A 23,660-nucleotide genomic window follows, 5' to 3' on the forward strand; every position below is an offset into this window, starting at 1 on the left:
GACTGGTAAATGGGAAAAGCATGTGCCCAGCTTCCCATGAGCTCCAGGCAATCTTTATCATGCACACCTCTGGTTAGCAGATCATTCGATTTTTTAAGAGATCCAAACTTGCAGATTTTTACATTAAATCTCCCAACTTTAATGTTAGAAACTTGTTCCAAAAGATTTTACCACTGTATGGGACAAACACGTTTGCCCTGTTGGTCACCACTTTGCAATCACTAAACAAGATTCTCCCCTGAAGTCCTTTCTGATTGATTCCACATCCCAGAACTCCACATCCTCTTAAGTACTGTCTCTGAGGAGGGAGGTGTTAAGGCAAAAGACTCAAATCACTCACTTCCATTGAGAAACTTGAAATATACTGACACTTGAAAACTGAGAACCCATTCAGTGTGTTTTCAAGTCTTTCAATAACCATGATGGAAGCAGACTGCCTTGTGAGGCATCTTTAATCAAAGGCCCCTCCAAGAGTGACACCAGATGTTATTAAACTATACTACAGAATCAAGTTATGCTCTTGGTGACCCCAACCCTACAAGGATTTCAAACAGCAGAGGTAGAACATTTAAAATTCTAATGAAGGGCTTCCCTCGTGGCGCAGTGGTTAAGAATCCGCCTGCCAATGCAGGGGACACGGGTTCCAGCCCTGGTCTGGGAAGATCCCACATGCCGCAGAGCAACTAAGCCCGTGCACCACAACTACTGAGCCTGCGCTCTACAGCCCACGAGCCACAACTGCTGAAGCCCAGGTGCCTGAACCTGTGCTCCACAACAGCAGAAGCCACTGCAATGAGAAGCCCGTGCACTGCAAGGAAGAGTAGCCCCCACTCACCGCAACTAGAGAAAGCCCACGTGCAGCAACGAAGACGCAACGCAGTCAAAAATAAATTAAATAAATTAATTTTAAAAAAAAAGAATACCGACCTCTTCAAAGTTTAAAAAAAAATTTTAAAAATAAATAAAATCTAATGAAAATACGTTCTCTGGAAAGAACATGGCTCCCGGAACCAGCTTCGTCATTTATTTATTCTCTGACCTTGGACAAGTGACCTCACCTTTCTGGATCCTCAGTTTTCTCATCTATAAAATGAAAGGGGTTGAATTCTAAGCTCCATGTCCTTCCAGCTCTGAAATTCTAGTATTCCCTTCATTTAAATGGTCTCTCAGTAGCCTCTGAAGTGTTTCATTGAACATAATTGATTTTTCCCAGGTTTAGCCTGTGGTATTCCTACCTGTATTTTAAGTTTTAACCTGATAACTATGCTTATGTTTCTTTATATGCCTTAAGTTGCTAGCAAGGTACTTTATGCAAAGATGCTTTATGCAGAGCAGACACAGTATTAGTTGAATTAAATTTATGCAATCTGATTTTGAAATATTTACAAGCCTACCAAGACAAAGTTCCTGCTTCAATCTTAGTCATAGCTTCTGCTTCTCTACAATTAATGACATTGTTTAAAGTAACTAAACAAGTAACTTTTAAACTCTTGGCAATTTCTAGTTTTCCAATTAACTTACAGAGCACTCCTTCACAAGACCTATTACAAAACCTACTAGAGCCAGCCAACCTTAATGAGTTACAGCAACCTTAGGTTTTTCCAGGAGGGATCACGCTTAGTGGAATGAAATAAAAAGTTAAACTGTAGTTACTCAGTCTTCATTACCTTTTAAATAGCAACCCTGGCTATAAAGCAAAAGTTCACTATAAATTCAGACAGGGGCAGAGATGTGGGCATGTGACTAGCAATATTCATGACAGAAAGAGAAATGGAGAAGCAACAAGCAGAAAATAAAAGCATAGTTCCATCAGAACCAAGGAGGCTGACTGTTGGCAAACTGTCTCATTTGTGCAAAGAGCTATATACCTTCTCCAAAAATATTAAATGTTCATTTACAACAGAATGGCCACATTATTCTTAAAATCTGTCTGCTCCAAAGCTTTAGAATATCCGCACCTAGCTACTAAATGCCAATTTTTTTTTAAACAGCAAGGTTAAGTTAATGCAGTGTTAGAATGGTTCATTTAAATGCAAATTAGGAAATTTAGAAATTAAAGTACCCACAGTAACGTTAACTGTCACAGTGCACAAGATATAGGACTGTGGATTACTCAGGGCAGTCGTAGGGATGCCAGGTTGCATCTGCATTAAACAGAGTTACCACAGCTGGTGGAATCTCAACTCTCAAATCTCCCAGTTACTGTCAAAAAAAAAAAGGTAACCTTTATAATTAAAACTCACTCCAGGGACTTCCCTGGTGGCACAGTGGTTAAGAATCTGCCTGCCAATGCAGGGAACATGGGTTTGAGCCCTGGTCTGGGAAGATCCCACATACTGCAGAGCAACTAAGCCCATGCGCCACAACTACTGAGCCTGCACTCTAGAGCCCACAAGCCACAACTACTGAGCCCGCGTGCTGCAACTACTGAAGCCCTCGCGCCTAGAGCCGGTGTTCCGCAACAAGAGAAGCCACGGCAATGAGAAGCCTGCACACCGCAACGAAGAGTAGCCCCCGCTCGCTGCAACTAGAGAAAGCCTGTGCGCAGCAACAAAGACCCAATGCAGCCAAAAATAAAATAAATAAATTTATATATTAAAAAAAAGCACAGATTCATGTAAACAAAAAGAAAACCTGTTCCCCTCCAACCACCACAAAAAAAAGCACAGTCTCTTTCTAATCACAAGTACAATATCATTGTCCAAGAAAAAAATGCTTAGCCTTGGTCAAACCTGAGAGCCAAAACACAATCAAAGTAAAAAGTTTCCATCTACAGCAGAATACTGGATTACATAAACCAGTGATCAACTCATATACAAATACATTTTATATCAGGAACTTATATGGCACATAGTACAAGTTGTCACTCCACTTCCAGGTATATATAGATCTATAAGAAAAAGGACACTTGGCTAGATCTTTATTATTTTTTTAAGATTATAATTATGATTACTTTTATTATTATAATTATTTTTTAAAGATAATTATTTTTAATCATAATAAAACATACCATCACTCTCATTTTGTTTCTTATCTTCTCTAGAGTACCAAAGGCAATGTGGAGGTACTTCCCTGGCAGTCCAGTGGTTAAGAATCTGCCTTCCAATTCAGGGGACTCGGGTTCCATCCCTGGTCAGGGAACTAAGATCCCACATGCCACTGGGCAACTAAGCCCGCGAGCTCCAGAGCCCGTGTGCCACAACTAGAGAGAAGCCCGCACGCCCCCACAAAAAAATCCCACAAGCCGCAACTAAGACCCGACACAGCCAAATAAATACGTATTTAAAAAAAAAAAAAAACAGGCAACAGGGGAAACACAGGGAACAACTGAATGAAAGAACTTCCATGCCACAAGCGTTAGGAGACACAATGATTACCAAGAGCACTAAGCAAAGGACAAAAGGTAAACCTAAAAAAACAATGTTCAGTCCACCATTTAGCCACTCAATCAGCAAATATTTTAGTGCCTTCTCTGTATAGACACTATTTGAGACCAAAAACTCTGCCTTCGTCAAACTACGCTGTAGTAACAGTATAAATAAGTAAACAAATAAGACAATATCTGTGCTAGAAAGAAAATTAAGCAGGATAATGGTAATGCAATTAGGTAGGGTCCTTCCAGGGCCTTTCTGTCTGGGTAACACGAGCTGAAATCTGAAAGTCAAGGAAGAGCCAATCAAGTGAATTATTTGGGGGAAGAGCGCTGCAGGCAGAGGTAACAGAGACAAGGCAGCATCTCCCAGGGCTTAGAGAAAGCGGTGGCCAATGTGGCTGCAGCATAGAGCAAGAAGAGGTGAGAGAGATCAAGTGAAGGAAAAAACAAAAACAAGCTCCAGAGCTGCTGAAGTAACTGCAGTGTGGTCTGGATATCTTTGTTCGTTTACTTAGCTTCCACTCGACATGGTTGAGACCATCAACAAAGGAAGTGTTTAAGAGAAAATTGCACTAAGCCCTCTAACAGGCAACTGATTATGGATACACAGGAAGTGCCTGTTTCCATAAGAAACTGGATGACTCTGGTCTGAAAAACAAAGATGAAACCAGCATGTGGACTGGAAGCACAAGAGAAAAGAGACAAAGGGAGAAAAAAGAGGGTTTTGTTTTACAACAATGGGACTAAAAGGCAGAGAAACTTCTCACACAGCTGAGAAGTGCGCAGGAAGAAGAGGACTGTACTTTTCTTGGAGAGCCAGGAGAAAAGATGCCGGAACTTAACTAGAGTATAGGAAGTTACCCAGACTGAGTAAGAAAGCAAGAAAGAACTCTCTCTAAAACTTGTAATGTATACCTTTGATGACCTAGTTTGTCATTCACTTGTCAATGACTGACCAATTACCACATCCTGGGGATCCTGCTAGGTGCCAGGGACACAAAGACTAATTAGAAATCCCTACCAGATCATCACAGCAATTAATTATTAAGTACAAAAGGAAAAAGTTGCCTTTAAATGGAACAATCTGGCAGATGCCACTTAATCACAAGTGTTTAAACTTAGCATCACCACCAGTAGAACAACCTGACAATCATTTCAATGCCCTGAGAAAAGTACATCATCACACATGTACTGTTCCTGCCAAAAGTGGCAATAATAAGACAAATCCAAACTGTGGACATTCTATAAAACTGGCTTAAACTCTTCAAAAGTGTCAATGTCATGGGGGAAAAAAAAGACTGAAAATCAAAACTAAAGAGATACAGGGGGCTTCCCTGGTGGTCCAATGGTTAAGACTTCATGCTCCCAATGCAGGGGGCCCGGGTTCGATCCCTGGTCAGGGAACTAGATCCCGTATGCCATAACTAAAAAGACCCCGCATGCCACAACTAAAAAGACCCTGCATGCTGCAACAAAGATCCCGCATGCCGCAACTAAGATCTTGTGCAGCCAAATAAATAAATATATTTTTAAAAACAATATAATTTGGAAAAAAAAAGAACTAAAGAAATGCAACAACTAAATGAGGTATGGGATCTTTTACTGATTCCTGGATTAAAAAAACTATGAAGGACATCACTGGGACAACTGGTGGAATTTAATATGAATATGGACTGTACATGAGATCAGTACTTCTGGGCATCTTGTTAAAAGGCAAATTCTGAATCAGTAGGTCTAGGGTAGTACGTAACAGTCTGAATTTCTCACAAGTTCCTAGGGAGAGCAGACACTGGTTCTTGGACCACTCTTTAAAAGAAATCATGTTACTATATCAATGTAAAATTTCTTATATAGTGTAGTTAAGTAAGGCAATGTCCTTACTCTTAGAAGTTACATGCCAAAAAACCTAAGGGTGAAATACTTGGTGTCTGCAGTCTACTTTCAAATTCCTCAGAAAAAAAGTTTATATAGAGTAATGGAGCAAATTTGAAAAATGTTAACAACTGATGAAACTAGGTAAACTGAAGAATCAAGTGCTCGTTGTATTACACTTTTACAACTTTTCTGTACGTTTGAAGAATTTCAAAAACAGCTGGGGGAAATGCTCACAGTATAGAACGGAAAATCGTTACAATAAAACAGAAAGTATAGAGTTGTACAGTGAACCACCAGTGCAAAGAGGAGCACCCAGGAGGGACTCCCCAATGGCCAGAGAGTCCTCACTGAAGATCCGATGTACTGGGAGGGAGGGAGGGCGGTTGTTTCAGTTTGTGCAAAGGGACCAGAGAACTTTGGCACCTTCCAAGAACCACAAGTGTAAATGAAAAATATAAGACAGATAGTGAAATGGCAGAAAATAAGGCTAAAAGATAAGCAAAGAAATTAAGAAGGCACTGGAAGTTATCTTTCTTAACTTGAAAATACCATTCTATAATACTTGAAAAATCCTGAAATGCACACCCCGCCCCAGAAAAAAACCCTCAAAGACAAAGGAGAAAACCCCACCTCTTACAGTAACCATAGTAAAGACCAAAAGCCAACAGCAAGTGCCTTCCTGGCCAGAGCAGCACTTTCCCAATCTAAAGGACTTCACGCACATGACCGCAGAGCTCAGTTCCTTAAACCCCACAAGGCTCGAGCCAAGCATTTTCCTCCCCATCTATTCCCCCTTGGCCTTCCTCATCTCCCCCTACCAAAGCTCCACCAAACCAGGTCCCCTAGAAGGAGACTCTAGGCCCCTTTCCTCCTCTTCCCTCCCCTCCTCTGCATCTTAGTAAATATCTCACTCTACTAACCCTTCCCATTCTCAGGGGTCTTCTCATTTCCAATCACTCTCCAGACAGCCCCAGTTATCACTGTCACGGAATCGACTCTCCTCTGAAAAGAACTTGGCATTGCTTCCCCACCACAGGCAGGATGAAGCGGAAACTCCTACAAACCTTACTCACAATGGCCTGCCAACCTCATCACCTGCCTCTACTCCAAACTCTTCTCCAGATAGTATAAGTCTCCAGACTTTTATATAACCCCTATCCTCTGCCCGGAGCACCCCTCCAGACTCTTCCATCTTCCTTCAAGGCTCACACAAATGTCCTCTGCTTTCATAGAAAGAGCTGTTCCCTCTTTTCTGGGTTCCCCCATCACTTTACAAGCATCTCTATTTCAGCACTTGCCACATAGCACGAGAACAGTGTGTCCATCTCCCATAAAGCTGAGAGCTCCTTTAAGTACAGAGATCATGCCTTTTTTGAGCATGGTAACATTCATCTAACAACATTCTATAAATGATTAACTGAACTGGCTCGACTGTTTTTAGATTTCATCTAGCAACACCGATGTGTGTGCAAAGAAATCTCTCTCCCGTTATAGATTAGCAAAAAAAAAAAAAAAAAAAAAGGCAGGCTTAATAAATGCATTGTATTTAACTGAACCCTTCCCCCTGCAATTGAGATACAGCAAACTAAACACGACCTTAGACCCTAACTCAATAAAGATACCTAGAAAACATTACCTCTTTCACAGGTCTTAATGACACCAAAGAAGCTTAAATTTCTCTCAAGGTTGCCATCTTCCATTTCCTTGAGTTTTTTCCCCTCCTCCCAAGGGATCAAGCTCACATTTCACTTATCCACTTCTGTGCAAAATGACAGGTTTCTAAAGATACACTTCAAAGTCAGTCCAGAGCTTTTCTGAGAACATGATGACCCCAGGTCCAAGGAAGCAAGAAAATGGTAACAGATGATTATAAGAAACCTTTGCCAATTTAGAGATCCCCAGAACAGAAAACCCCCAAGAACACTGACTCGTCAGTAATAATAATCTACCCTTTCAGCTCTGCCTTCTTCAGTGCACTATCATTTTTCACAAACCATGATTAAGAGTCTAGATTAATACTGAAATATTTAACATAATGAAATATTCAACATACCATGAGAGAATAGTAACAATGCATCTTTGCTTGGAAACAAAGCACATATCAGAGTTGCACAGGGCAAATGGACTATTAGCAAAGGCTCCTATCCTCCGTGTAACTTGAAATGGGTCACAATGAATGCGTTTTCTGAGTTATCATAGCACTTTCAGTTTCAAGAACAGTCTGCAGTCTAACCTAATAAACCAGTATATGTAATCTGATAATTAACCAGGCTTTCAACACACTCTTCAAATCATAATGTCTAATACTAACAAAATAAAACATAGCAATAAAACATTTTCAAAATACAACTGATGAGCCACTTACTTATGGCAGTATTTAATAATGAAATCTCAGAACAAGAAAAAGAAGGAAATCCACAGCTCAGTATAATGAAATGGAATAGCCAAAATGAAATAATCCAGAAAAGAACTACCCTTTAAATTAGCAATTAAGGAATTACATCAGTTATCTAACACTAAGATTAAATTGGATTAAATTACCTCATCACAAAAATTAAATGCAAATGATAAATTTTTTCTTCTGTAAAGCCCTCTAAGTCTTTTTTTTTTTTAATTCTTACAGATGATGGTGGGAATGTAAGTTGGTGCAGCCACTACGGAAAACAGTATGGAGGCTCCTCAGAAAACTAAAAATAAAATTACCATATGATCCAGCAATCCCACTCCTGGGAGTATACCCAGATAAAACTATAATTCAAAAAGATAGGGACTTCCCTGGCGGTTCAGTGGTTAAGACTCCGCGCTGCCAATGCAGGTGGTGCAGGTTCCATCCCTGGTCTGGGAACTAAGATCCCACATGCCACATGGAGTGGCCAAAAAGATTTAAAAAAAAAAAAAAAAAAAGATACATGCATCCCTATGTTCATAGCAGCATTGTTTACAATAGCCAAAACATGGCAACAACCTAAATGTCCATCAACAGATGAATGGATAAAGATGTGGTACATACTCAGCCATAAAAAGAAACGAAACTGAGTTATTTGTAGTGAGGTGGATGGACCTAGAGTCTGTCATACAGAGTGAAGTAAGTCAGAAAGAGAAAAACAAATATCGTATGCTAACACATGTATATGGAATCTAAGAAAAAAAAAAAGTTCATGAAGAACCTAGGGGCAAGAGGGGAATAAAGACACAGACCTACTAGAGAATGGACTTGAGGATATGGGGAGGGGGAAGGGTAAGCTGTGACAAAGTGAGAGTGGCATGGACATATATACACTACCAAATGTAAAACAGATAGCTAGTGGGAAGCAGCCGCATAGCACAGGGAGATCAGCTCAGTGCTCTGTGACCACCTAGAGGGGTGGGATAGGGAGGGTGGGAGGGAGGGAGACGCAAGAGGGAAGAGATATGGGAACATATGTATATGTATAACTGATTCACTTTGTTATACAGCAGAAACTAACACACCACTGTAAAGCAATTATACTCCAAAGACGATGTTAAAAAAAAAAAAAACTATCTCTGAATGGAAGCATTGGGTTTAATCAGTTCTGAATTTGAACAGTCTCTTTGTTTCTCTGTACCACTAGAAAGAGTGGTGTGTTGAGCAAATATTGTTAATATGCCTGAAAGTCTACCTTCAAAGTCTCTACAGAGGTTTAACTGTATATAAGCCAAGGGTCACCCTTAGGATTCTGGTTTTAGTCCATTTTATAAAACTAAGACTGTAGTGTCCTCTGTATTCTTTTAGTGTCATCTAAATAAAGTTCTAACTAATATTCCCAAATGTTATGTTATCTTACAGGTGAAGGGCAATCACAGGTTTAAATGAAGGCAAACTGTAACCATGCAGGCCGTTCTTTTTTTTTTTTTTTTTTTTCCAGTACGCGGGCCTCTCACCATTGTGGCCTCTCCCGTTGCGGAGCACAGGCTCCGGACGCGCAGGCTCAGCGGCCATGGCTCACGGGCCCAGCCACTCCGCGGCATGTGGGATCTTCCGGGATCGGGGCACGAACCCATGTCCCCTGCATTGGCAGGCGGACTCTCAACCACTGCGCCACCAGGGAAGCCCCCCTCTCATCTTTTACTACAATGGGACTACTAAACAGATGACAAGAAATTTTAAAAATCTAATCACACTACTCATACAATACTTGCTCCAAATCTTTGTTACAAATATTTAGAATGACACTCAAAGTTGCCTTGCAAACTATATTTACCTTATATGCATTGCTCCAAACTTGCAGCCAGTGAAAAAGCACAAATTAAATCCCAATCAAAAGGGGGTTTGATAGATGACAGCCCATCAACAAGTAAATAGAAATGCATGGTAATTTCAAGCTCCATTAGAAATGGAGTTGGGGGTATGCTTGCACACAGAGAAAGTTTGATAGTTATAAAAAAAAAATAAGGGGGAAAATAATGAACATTTAGAGGCTCCAACAGAGAAAGGGCAATGCTGAAGTTTTATTTTGAAGCACAGTTATTTCTGCACACTCTGAACTTTCAATAATGGATAAATTTAGTATAGTGCTCTTGCAAGTGAACAAAACAGCATGAGACAGGGCAAGTAAAGCCAGACTGTTCACCTCCCTACACAGTTCGGCCCATTCAGCCCAGGCCCACAACATGGGGGGCTGAGCTGACCACCACACTGCACAAGCAACAAATACCACCCTCAATGTCTGGGAGCAAGCACAGTGGCACCTAGGCCGGACAGGTGCCACTGTCCGGCCTAGGTGAGAGATTAGTATCCAGAATATATATAGGAACTGTTGCTCTGTGAGACTCTCTACAATGCCTGATGTAACTTTTTTTCTTAAGAGAAAACAGAAGGTACTAATAAGACAAATCCTCCAACACATAAGGTATAACCAAAATTCCTTTAAGACTTCTAAGTGTGTGGCTTCAGTCCCTCAAGAGGAAAAAATGATTTGGGCTGGGAAAGCAGAAAGGATAATTGATTTCATGTTTTTCACTATTTGTTTATCTCTATACAGAAGGTCAAACTTGCAAAATACATATTTTTTGAATGAATTTGTTTTTACCTGTTTATTTTTTCACTTTTTTATGCAGTAAAATTCACTCTAGTATACTATCCTATGACTTGTGACAAACTCAATTGTGCAATCACCTCCATAATAAAGAGATAGAACAGTTTAAAGAATTTATTTTATTTTCACAACAGCACACACATACAACTAAACCATAGACCCTAACTGTACAAAAGATTATTCACTTCAAGAGCAAATTTGGCATCAAATTACTGCAAAGCTACAGTAATCAAAACAGTGTGGGAAAAAAAAAAAACAGTGTGGTACTGGCATAAAGACAGACACAGAGATCAATAGAACAAAATAGAGAACCCAGAAACAAACCCTCTCATGGTCAAATGATTTTCGACAAGGTGTCAAAACCACTCAATGAAGAAAGGACAGTCTTTTCAATAAGTGGGGCTAAGAAAACTAGATATCCACATGTAAAACAATGAACATGGACTCTTACCTAATATCATATATAATAATTAACTCAAAATGGATCAAACATCTAAATGTAAGAGCTAAAACTATAAAACTCTTAGAAAAAAAAAAATCACAGGGGGACTTCCCTGGTGGCACAGTGGTTAAGAATCCACCTGCCAATGCAGGGGACACGGGTTCGATCCCTGGTCCAGGAAGATCCCACATGCTGCAGAGCAACTAAACCTGTGTGCCACAACTACTGAGCCTGTGCTCTAGAGCCCGCAAGCCACAACTACTGAGTCCGCGTGTCACAACTACCGAAGCCCACTTGCCTAGAGCCGGTTCTCCACAACAAGAGAAGCCACCGCAATGAGAAGCCCACACACAACGAAGAGTAGCCCCCACTCGCCACCACTAGAGAAAGCCCACGTGCAGCAACGAAGACCCAAAGCAGCCAAAAATAAATAAATAAATTTTTTAAAAATCACAGGGCAAAAGTTTCATGACATTGGGCTTAGTAATGATTTCTTGGATATGACACCAAACGCACAGGTAACAAAAGAAAAAAAGAGATAAACTTCCTCAAAATAAAAACCTGTGTGTACCAAAGGACATTATGAACAGAGTGAAAAGGCAATCCAGACAACAGAAGAAAATAACTGCAAAACATATATGTGAAAAGAGATTAGTATCCAGAATATATAGAAAACTAAAACTCAACCAAAAAAAAAACAACTCAATGATGTGCAAGACACTTGAATAGACATTTCTCCAGAGATATACAAATGGCCAATAAACCCATGAAAAGATACTCAATATCACTAATCATTTGGGGAATGCACATCAAAACTATAATGAGATACCATCTCACATTCATTAAGATGGCTACCATCGGGGCTTCCCTGGTGGCGCAGTGGTTGAGAGTCCGCCTGCCGATGCAGGGGACACGGGTTCGTGCCCCGGTCCGGGAGGATCCCACATGCCGCGGAGTGGTTGGGCCCGTGAGCCATGGCCGCTGAGCCTGCACGTCCGGAGCCTGTGCTCCGCAACAGGAGAGGCCTCAGCAGTGAGAGGCCCGCGTACCGCAAAAAAAAAAAAAAAAAGATGGTTACTATCAAAAAAAAAAAGAAAAAAAAAGAAAATAACAAGTGTTGGTAAGGATGTGGAGAAATCAGAACCCTTGTGCCCTGCTGGTTGGAATGCAAAATGGTACAGCCACTGTGGAAAACAGTATGGCAGTTTCTCAAAAAGTTAAACATAAACTTACCATATAATCCCGCAATCCCATTTCTGGGTATATATCCAAAAGAACTAAAAACAGTGTCTCAAAGAGATATTTGTATACCCATGTTCACAGCAGTACTATTCACAGCAGAACTATCCAAATGCTTATTAGCAAATGAATGGATAAGCAAAATGGGATATATATAAAATATTATTCAGCCTTAAAAAGGGAAGGAAATTCTGATATATGCTACAACATGGATGGACCCTGAGGACATTATGCTAAGTAACATAAGCTAGTCACAAAAAGATTAAGATTCCACTTATACCAGTTACCTAGAGTAGTCAAAGAGACAGAAAGAAAGGTGGTTGCCAGGAGCTGGGGTAAGGGGGTAATGGGGACTTGAAGTTTAATGGGTATAGTTTTAATTTTACAACATTAAAAGACTTCTGGAGATAAATGGTAGTGATGACTGCACAATATGAATGTACTTAATACCACTGAACTATACATTTAAAAATGGTTATGTTGGTAAATTTTATGTTATGTGTACTTTACAATTTTTTAACTTAAGAAAAAAAAGGAAGGGAAGAAAATTCTGACGCATGCTACAACACAGATGAACCTCAAAGGTTACATGAAATAAGCCAGACACAATAGGACAAATATATGATTCCACTGATATGAGGTACCTAGACTAGGCAAATTCATAAAGAAAAAAAGTAGATAAGAGGTTACCAGGGGCTGGGGAGAGGGCAGGATGAGGAGTTACTGTTAAATGAGTAGAGTTCCTGTTTAGAATGATGGAAAAGTTCTAAAATGGATGGTGATGAAAAAAATAAAAAATAAAAAAAATAAAATAAAATAAAATGGATGGTGATGATGGTTGCACAACATCGTAAATGCACTTAATGCTTAAAAATAGTGAAAATGGTCAATTTTATGTTATATATATTTAACCCCAATTTAAAAACATTATTTTAAGAGTAGCAAATCTTTTCCCCCAGGAATTCCACTTCTAAGAAATTTCCCTTAAGAAGTAAGGACAGGCAAAAGATTCAGCTACAAATTAAAGCAGCTCTGGAAGCAAATGAAATGTCCAACAGAGGACTGATTAAAGAAGCTATATTGGAACAGTAGGGGATCATTAATATGCTATGTTAACACTGTGAGATTAACCATATTTCATCAATTCTAAAGCATACATATTTCACATCTTTAAGTCTCTAAAATTTGGATGTGTCTTACAATTGATGGCATTTCCTAGTTTACTTGGCAGTGTTTATTTTCTTAGTGGTACATAAAGGTTAATCTTAATGCTATTAATAGGGGAAATGTTCAAGTATGATAAATGGACGGCAGATTACAAAAGAGCAAATAAAGTAAAATCTAGTTTTTATAAAAGTTATACAGTCAATACACATACCTAGAAAAAAATATCACAGGATGTACACCAAAATGTTAACAGTGTTTATCTCTAGGTGATATAAATATGAATTTTTTTTATAAAGTTGTTGACTTTTTTTGTTATTGTTTTTAATCTTTCAGCCATGCCGCGCAGCACATGGGATCTTATTCCCTCGAGAGGGATCAAACTCTCGCCCCCTGCATTGGAAGTGCGGAGTCTTAACCACTAGACCGCCAGGGAAGTCTCAGTGGTTTTATTTTTTTTAAAAACTTAAATAAACTGGATGTAAAGCCATGCTGCCTCCACCCCCATATCAATCTGGCACAATCCTATATATAGCATATCTCCTCATATTAGATATGAGTCAGGTATCACAAAAGACTAAAAGATACAAAAGAATGTAATTGCCTTGAAGGAGCTCAGCATGTAACAAAAGAATTTATGGTCCACAAGAGTCTTTACAAAGGTAAATCAGCAACTCAGTGCTATGTAAATAACTGAACTAGTGCACTGGTTTTACTGATAAGACAACTTAATATGAACCAGATACATGTCCTGTCCAGCAGTCCATAACTAAAAGAATAAATTAGCATTCTATCATGTTAGACATTAAAATAAATATCCTTTATAAGTCATCTTAGTCATTACATAGATGACAAAGTTCAAACTCTCCAACTATGACTCATAAGATTAAAAACCCCTAAAAGCAGGTTAACATCATAAATCATCAGATAATAGACACATAATCAATGACAAATTAGCAATAGCAGGAAACCCCCTACCATACAATTATTGTTTGCTATGACATTTTAAGAACTACATTTAAAAAAAATTCTTTCCAGAAGTTAGCTACAATAAAAACTTTACTTCCTGCCCTCAAAGTAGACAGCTCAGCTGGGGCGGGGGTAGGGAGAGACACACAGGGAAAAGCTCTATGACACTGGATTTGGCAATGACTTCTTAGAAGATACCAAAAGCATTAGCAACAAAAGAAAAAACAAATAAACGGGACTTGATCAAAATTTAAAGCTTTTTAACATCAAAGGACATATCAACAGGGTAAAACTGAGAGAAAATATTGCAAGTCCTCCATCTAATAAGTGATTAACAGCCAGAATATACAAAGAACTCTATAACTCAACAACAAAAAGACCCCAAACAATTAAAATGGCCAAAGGACGTGAACAGAGATTTCTTCAAAGAAAATATACAAACAGCCAATAATCACATGAAAAATGCTCAACAACACTAAACATTAGAGAAATGCAAATCAAAACCACAATGAAACATCAACTCACATCCATCAGGATGACTATTATTAAAAAGTAAATAAATTTTTTTTTAATTAAAAAACAGAAAATAACAAGCGTTGGTGAAAATGTGAAGAACATGGAACACTTACACATTGCTGTTAGGAATGTAAAGTAACATAGCTACTGTGGGAAACAGTATGACAGTTCCTCAAAAATTTAAGCGTAGAATTACCATACCAACTGACCTAGAAATTCCACTTCTGGGTATATACCCAAAAGAGCTGAAAGCAGTGACACAAACACATAGTTGCACACCGATGTTCACAGCAGCATTATCCACAATGGCCAAAATATCGAGGCAACCCAAGTGTTCATCAATAGATGAATGGATAATGGAATGTTACTCAACCTTAAAAAGGAAGGAAATTCTGACACATGCTACAACATGGGTGAACCCTGAAGGTATTATGCTAAGTAAAATAAGCCAGGTACTTAACATAGTTAAGTTAATAATTCAAAGTGACAGAAAGTACAATGGTGGTTGCCCTCGGGTTGGGGGGAGAGGAAATGGAGAGTTATTGTTTAATGGATATGGAGTTTCAGTTTAGGACAATGAAAAATTTTTCTGGATATGGACAGCGGTAGTGGTTACACAACACTGTGAATGTACTTAATGCCACTGAAGTGTACACATAAAGATAATTTAAATGGTAAGTTTTGTTATGTATATTTTATTTTAAAAACTAATGAGAATGTCATAATCAGGTGCAAATTTTAGAATTTCAGGTAAGTTAAAGATCACTTTCAGCAACGATGATCAATGTCTGAATAGAAAAACCGTATCAATCAGCCTTCGGATGGATAGCATTCGTGTCAGAGAAGGATGGAGTATTCCACAACAAATGCCTGGCAGATGCAGAGACATGTAGCAACAATTCACAATAGAAAATAAGGCTGAAAAATAAGTTGGGGCCAGGACTCAGAAGGTGCTAAATGCCCATCTAAGATTCTGACTAGTGCAACAAGACAGCAGTACATTTCCCAAAAGAAGAATGAGTACTGCTTATGTGTAAAAGACTGAATGGTGGAGGGGAAGATAGTAAGAAATTCAACTAACTTCAGCAAACACTTACAGAGCAACAACAGTGTTCCAAATTCTCAGATTATAAAAACTGAAGGGAGAGGAGGGGTGGGTAGTGACTGCAAAGAGATTTCTGGAGTACTGGTAATTTTCTGTTTCTTGATCTGGATGGTGTCTATGGGTGGTGTTCACTCAAATAATTCATTAGACAGGTACTGCTATAATTTGAATACTTTTCTACATGTATGTTATACTTTAATTTTTTAAAGTTTTATTAAAAATAAAGGCTAAGACCCAACTTCTAAGAAACCCCCAGCTGAGAGGAAGTAATCCATAAAAATATTTACCAAATGACATGAAAGATGCAACCACAGAATATGTACAAGGTACCCAAGAAGCACTGAGATCCAACAGAGAACCCAGAGGCACTAACATCTAAGGTGAGTTCTAAAGAATAAACAAGTTTGTCAGATGGATGAGAAAAACAGTGCTCCAGGCAAAGGAAAAAATATGAAAAAGGCACCAAAGCAAACAATAGAACAATTTATCCAGAGAACTACAAGTAGTTTTGATAGTTCAAAAATAAGAAGATGATCTAAACTAGAGTGGAAGCAGGGAGAAGGGAAAACAGGAATTTATGTAAGAGGAAGATCAGATGTAAAGGATTTCATCTGATTAGATCTGGGTGGAAAGGAATAAGAATGGAATGAGGATGGTTCTCAATTTGCCCATAACAGCAACTTGGTCATCAAGGCCCTCCATAATCTGACTGTTGCCTCATCTGTCATAGTTCCAACCACAAGCCAGACTCCAGACAGAAAAGACTCCTTCCTCCTTCATTCAACGTGCACCTAATTTTTTTCTTTAATCTCCAGGCCAGGTACCATGCCGAAGGCTAAGGCTCACTTTCTAGCGGCAAAGGCAAACAGGGATATCAATAACAAGGTACAGTACAGTGGAGTATACCAGCTAGTGGGAAGAAGTTTGCTACCAGAAAGGAAAGTGTTAGCTTGAGTCTTGTGATAGGACAAACAGCTCATTATAAAAGTGATGGAATACAAATTGGGAGAGTGGGGGAGAACAAGGTGCGTGACTGAGCAAACAACAAAACAACAGTAACAGATAATCCTAGGCCCCTACATCCAATTTATATGTAAGGCCTATCTCATTTCTCCAAAATACAGCTCCCTTTATCCCACCACCTTCACTCCCACCATCTTCCTAGCTCAACTCCCTACCTTCCACTTGTACACATATACAAGCCTTGCAAGCACTAGCAGGAGCAATCTTCTTAAAAAGGAAATCAGATCATGGAACTTCTTACAATGGCTTCTTACAGCTCTTAGAAGAAAATCCAAACATGTGACCTGGAGTTTCCTGGCAATCTCACGTTAAGGCCTTCTCCCCATCCTAAAAGTATTCAAGCTACACAAGTCTTCTCTTAGGTCTCTAAACACATGTTGTTCTCTCCTGTCTCATGACCCTTATTTACACAAGCAGAATATCCTGTTCCCTCTGTCTAGATCTTCATCAGCACGCAAACCACTACCCCCAACAACCAGGTCTGTCTGTCACGTCTCACACTACTGCTACTTTCTCAAAGAAATCCCAGGACTCTGCCAGTTACTGCCTATCTCTACATCTGGTTTAGGTCTAAAGAAGAAAAAGGTTTCTCATTTTGGTCCTCTTGAGTTTTTTTGGTTTTGTTTTTGTTTTCTTTTTGTCTGCGTTGGGTCTTCCTTGCTGCGTGTGAGCTTTCTCTAATTGCGGCTCATTGCGGTGTGCCGGCTTCTCATTGCAGTGGCTTCTCTTGTTGCGGAGCACAGGCTCTAGGCACACAGCCTTCAGTAGTTGTGGCACGTGGGCTCAGTAGTTGCGGCGCATGGGCTTAGCAGCTCCGCAGCATGTGGGATCTTCCCAGATCAGGGCTCAAAACCCGTGTCCCCTGCACTGGCAGGTGGATTCTTAACCATTGCGCCACCAGGGAAGCCCGGTCCTCTTGAGTTTGAGATGCCCCTGGGGGCACCCAAGCAGCTCTCCAGTGCACAAGTGACCATGTGGATGAGGTGAAACATCTGTACTCAAAATAGAAGATTCCACTTTAGCACAAGTATCGGACTTTAGCATAAGTTTGATGGCAGGGAGACTGCACAGAGAACTGCTTCTCAACTTGGAGGGAGAGGGCACCCCTGATCTCTTAAGTCACCATAGGAATGTTACTGATGGAAGGAGGGTGATACCACATCAATGGTGTGAAACACTGAGATATGCTGGACAGAATCCTGCATATGAGTGTACTGAACAACAAAAAGACTGAGAAACAAGAGCCAAAACTATAAGGAAAACCAGGAGAGATTTACATCACAATTCCACAAACTCCTTCGCCCTTTTATGCTTCCTCCCAACCAAACCCTACTCCTGTTTCATCCAGTTCAACTGCCGTCCCCTCCTGGAAGCATTAGCCCCCACTCCACATCTCCACCAGTTTTTATCATTATTATTATGTAAGACTGACCCATGCACAAGTTTCTCAACAGTAGTGTTATGGTACTGAACGCCATCAGCCTCGTACTACACCTGGGGTGTGTGTCTCTCCTCCTTATTACAACTGTGAGCTCTTGGGGGCAGAGACCATTTCTTAATCAACTGTGGTCCCTTAAGAAAGTGGATAAATTATTTTTTAACTTGGTAAAAGTCAAAAAGGGTAAATAACTGCGCAGAGGCTATGGATAATTTCTCAACCCCTCCCTCTTGTAAAATAAAATAACACATCTTAATTTGATTTATAAATTCATACTTTCCCGAAGTAACATACAGCTGTACAGTCTTTAAGAATCACTGCTACACAAAATATCCTCTCATCGAAATGCCTTTCCTGTTGCAACAATACAGTGGTGTAATCATTTCCTTCATCATAAACATGAAATGCCCTTAATTTAGTTGGAGACTTAACATATCTTACTCTTTTCTAAATTATCCTAAGTTTTGTACAAAACAAACACACCAAAAAAATGTTACATAGACGCGCGAGTACATAAGAGGTTGTCAGTCCTGGATCTGAGCCAACTGCCGCCTGCATTATTGGGAAGCCATTCCTGCCAAGCCAAGGTTAGGCATTCAGTCAACATTTTTTCCAACAAGCGCTTCGCACACGCACACTCCTTTAAAAGTCAACAACAAAAACGTTCCAAGGACATTCGTGAAAACTAGTACTAATCAGTGTTAAGTGCGTCCAATTAACCAGCACAAGAAGTCTGAGTAATTTCACAACAAAGGTTAACACGGTGCACGCCAGAAGTCCACACGGGCGTGGCTGCCCTTCCCAGCCAGACTGTGTCAGAGAAAAGGGCCACTAAAAACTTTCACATACGCTCGGGCCGGGAATGCGGGGCTGCGGGCCCAGCAAATGTCCTGTCCACCTGACCAGGAAGTTTCGGTGGCGGGGGCGGGGGTGCGACCACAGAAACCACAAACCACACGTACTTCAATGGAAAACTCAACTCCAGGACCCGCCCGCACCTGGAACAACGCGCCGACTCTTCCCTACAAGGAAGGCAGCCGAGGGGGCCCAGCGCGGGCCTGGCGCGCGCACCAAGCCCACTTGAACAAAGTTTAGAAACCGGGAGAAACTTTCAAGTGAGGAAGCGCCGCGGCGGCGCGGGGCCGGCGGCTCGCTCTGCTCCAGCCGCCGCGGCCCCTCAACTTCCCGAGCGCCAGGAAACGCCGGCCCCGCCCGGCCAGGGCCCAGGCCCGGGGCGCCGCCGGAGAAGAGGGCCGGAGGCCGCACCAGCGCCCGCCCGGAGCCCGATTCCGGGCGGGGTCGTGGAGGTGACCGCGCCCGGCCCGCCCACCCGAGAAGCCCCTCGGCCCGGCTGGGGAGCCCGCACCCGCACGAAGACAATTACCTGCGGCGAGCTCGGCGAGTGCAGGAAGATTCCCGAAGCCCGAAGCCGACTGCCGCCGCTTTGTCTCCGCCTGTCCGGCTCCGAGGAGGAAATGGGCCGCCCGGCGCCCCCGGCCCCGCCCGCCCTTCCCAGCACCTCCCTCCGGCGCGCTCTTCCCGGCGCCTCCCGCTGCAGCCCAGCTTTCTCGGTCCTCGATTTGGAGAGAGCCCTCGACCAAAGAGCCTGGCGGTGCCAGGCCTGGACCCCCAACAGGATCTCTTGCTCTCCGCCCCTCACCCCTGAGTTACTTAATTCCAGGCCCCTAGTGATCTAGGGATGGGAGTGACCCCCCCCCTCCTAGAGGAAGGAGGAGCGCTGACTCCTGGAACAGCCCGCGAGCGGGGGAGGGCAGGTGAGTCACCGCTCCGCGCACAGGTGAGTCTCCGGGCGCGGCCTGCTCAAGCCCCACCCCCCGCTGGTGCCCCAGGGACCGGGTGAGGCGCTGAAGAGTGCCACAGGTGTTCGGAGTAACAGGCTTCCGGAAAAGTGCTCTAGGTCCACCCACTGGTTTTACAGAAGGAGAAACTGAGGCCTCACAGCTTGAGGCGAAGTGGAAGTAGAATCCGACTCTAGGGAACTCATAATGTGCGATGGAAGCCCTTCTAGAAGTCACCTAACTCATCTGTCACTTGACAGATGGGGAAACCGAGAGCTCTCCTGATGGAGGACAAGAGGCTTCTCACATCAGTGTCCCCTCCTGAGATTGCCCACACACACACACACACACACACACACACACACACACATACACACAAATTTGAAGAACCTGGCGTCTATTCCTATCCTTCTGGCCATTTACGGAATTTTATTCCCACTCTTCCTTATCTTCCTGATGAATGTTCCCCCAAAAAACTACAAAACAAAAAACAAACCAGATACATATTCACTATCATCCTGGTATAGAAAACCCTAATGACATTTTATCTTCATCATGGGATGATGAACGAGGTTGATTTCAGTATTGATCTATAAATCTAAAATAATGCAAAACAGTATCCACTGCTTGTTTGGTGCTGAGCACTGAACAGGGTGCTAGGGAGACTTGCCTTCAACATGTTTACCCTTTACTACTTATATCTCCCTTTCCCAGGAAATGCAAACTCTTGCAAGACAGGAGCTATATCCCCTACAGCACCCAGCACAAGGCTTATCCCCTAGGCAGCGCCCAGTTAATGTCTATGGGTGAATGTGCCCACTGTAATTCAAAGCACTATGGATTTGTGCTAGTTAAGAGTTGCTGACAAAAGGAAATAGGACCATGAAGGGAGAGAATAACCTTCAAAAGACATACCTTAATGAGGCCATTCTCTTTCAACCACACCCCATTCTGTTTCTAGCTTCAGAGCCTTTGCTCCTATGGTATCCCCTGCCTGGGGTGGCTATGGCTTCCCCCCACTACACCTAGCTACCTTAGAACATAATATTCAGTCAATAAATATTTGAACTAACAAGAGACAGAGTTAAAGGATTATGCTCCATAACTTAGTATATTCATCACTTCACTCAAGTACCATTTAGTTAGTTTGCAAGGCCCCGTGTTCAAAAATTACTAACAATTTCAAGACAGCAACATTGGAGCATTAAACCAAGCATGGGACCTTTCTAAGCGTGGAGCCCTGCTATAGACTGAATGTTTGTGTCCCCCAAAATTTATATGTTGAAAACCTAATGCCCTAGGTGATGGTATTAGGAGATGGGGCCTTTGGGAGGTGATTAGGTCATGAGGGCAGAGCCCCCATGAATGGAATCTGTGCCCTTAAAGAGGAGGCCCCAGAGGTATCCCTTGCCCCTTCTGCCATGTGAGGACAGAGCAAGAAGGCTCTATGAACCAGGAAGAGACCTCTCACTAGAACATGATCATGCTGGTGCCTTGATCTTGGACTTTCCAGCCTCTAGAACTGTGAGAAATAAATTTCTGACATTTATAAGCTACTCATTCTGTGGTATTTTGTTATAGCAGCCCAAACGGACTGAGGCCCTAAAGATGAAAGAGTGTATTTGTTTGAGAAAAAGAAGGATTGGGTGACAGAAGAAGAATATGAGAGACTTGCAGTGTGCCCTGTAAGTTATGGGGAGTCAGTTCCTGACCCCTGAGAAAGCATGAAAAACTTACTAGGGGCAACTTGAGCATTCACTATGTCCTAAGTACTTGCTATGTGCTGGAGAAGCAGTAGTGAATAAAACTGACTTTAAAATTGAGATAATAAAACTGAGATCCCTGTTCTCACAAAATTTAAAATATAATGGAAGAGACAGGTATTAAAACAGGTAAACTATAAAAAAAGAAGGTCAAATGTGAAGATAGGGAAGAGATACAAGTAGATTTAGGGGGAAATTAACCTAGTCTGGGGTTCAGTGACCTTTATGCTGTGACCCACTCCTGCCAGAGTTTCACACTCACCTCTCCACCAAAACTGCTTTCATCAAGGTCCCTAATGACCTCCGTGACGCCAAATCCAGTGATCAGTCTCTGCCCACAGTTGACTTGTACCATCAGCAGTGTTTGATCACTCTCCCCCTTAAAATACTGTCTTCATTGGATCTCCAGGGCACCAGGCTCTTCTGATTTTCCTTCAGCCTCCCTGGATGCAACTTCTTAGTCTTCTTTAATGATTCCTTCTAAATCTTCCCAACCTCTAAATAGTTCTCAAAGTGCAATCTGAGGACTCCTGAGACCTTTCCAAGGGATTGTAAGATAAAGACTATTTTCATAGTAATACTAAAATATCATTTGCCTTTTTCACTCCCAATATCTCATGGTGTACAACAGAGAGTTTTACAGGTTACACGATGTATAATATGGCATCACACAGAATGCAGAAGCAGATACAAGAATACAGCTACCTTGTATTAAGCCAGACATTAAAGAAATTTGCAAAAATGCAAAACAAGGACACTTCTCCCCCTGAATTTTCTTTTGTTTCAGAAAACATTGTTATTTTTCTTTTAAAAAATGCTACTTTAGGGCTTCCCTGGTGGCGCAGTGGTTGAGAGTCTGCCTGCCGATACAGGGGACGCGGGTTTGTGCCCCGGTCTGGGAAGATCCCACATGCCGCGGAGCGGCTGGGCCCGTGAGCCATGGCCGCTGAGCCTGCGCATCCGGAGCCTGTGCTCCGCAACGGGAGAGGCCACAACAGTGAGAGGCCTGTGTACCGCAAAAAAAACAAACAAACAAAAAAATGCTATTTTATACTTTAAACCAACGCCTATAAAAGCAAGTCTACCAAAATAAACTTTGACTTTCTATGTTTTAAAAAAAAATCTATTTTGATAATGTAATAGTACAGTCAATATTGGTAGATAAAATTCACCTAAACGAAAGCTCTTCAAGATCCTCAAAAAATTTTAAGAGTGTAAAAGGATCTTGAGGTTAAAAAGTTTAAGAACTACTGTTAGAGTGTCCCAGGACTCCATCCTTGGACCTCTTTTTCTGTCTACCATCAACTCATCGGTGATCTCATCCAGTCTTTTGCCTTTAACTATGCTGTCAACTGTAGGTTTATATCTCAACCTGAACCTTTCCCTCTGAATTCTAAACTCCCACTTTCAGCTCCCTACTTGATACCTTGGTATGGATATCCAGTAGGCATCTCACACTTTATGTCTATATGTCCAAAATTGATTTCCTGATACCTTTGTCCAAACCTATTGATCCCACAGTTTTCTTCATTTCATAAATGGCAATTCCATTCTTGTAGTTGTTTAGGCCAAACTTTGGAGTCATCCTTGACTATTTTATTTCTCTCACACATTTCATACCTGATTCCTGGCAAATCCTGTGCCTCTCTCTTCAATGTATATTCAGAATCCACCAACTTTTTACCATGTCCATTGTTACCATCCTATGTCAAGCTATTATCATCACTTAGCTTGAATTTAACAGGAGCCTCCTAACTGGCCTTCCTACTTCTGCCCTTGCCTCCCTCAGTCTAGTCTCAATTCAGCAGCTGGAGTGATCCTGTTAAAATTTTTAATAAGTCCAAACATGTCACTCCTACTTTGCCCAAAACCCTCCAGTGGCTCCTATCTCACTCAG

The 23,660-nt window shown here is 41.4% G+C and overlaps 1 protein-coding gene across 1 annotated transcript in view; it reads right to left on the minus strand.

The window, feature by feature from the left end:
- CTNNA1 (catenin alpha 1) overlaps window positions 1-19,690 on the minus strand; it is a 178,262-nt gene extending 158,572 nt beyond the window's left edge. The window contains exon 1 of the mRNA XM_060008762.1: window positions 19,586-19,690. The gene's annotated coding sequence lies outside the window, so the exon portion shown is untranslated. The remainder of the gene's footprint in view (window positions 1-19,585) is intronic.
- Between the last annotated feature and the right edge of the window lie 3,970 nt (window positions 19,691-23,660).

Source organism: Delphinus delphis, chromosome 3 (genome assembly GCF_949987515.2).
Source record: "Delphinus delphis chromosome 3, mDelDel1.2, whole genome shotgun sequence".
Lineage (NCBI taxonomy): Eukaryota > Metazoa > Chordata > Mammalia > Artiodactyla > Delphinidae > Delphinus > Delphinus delphis.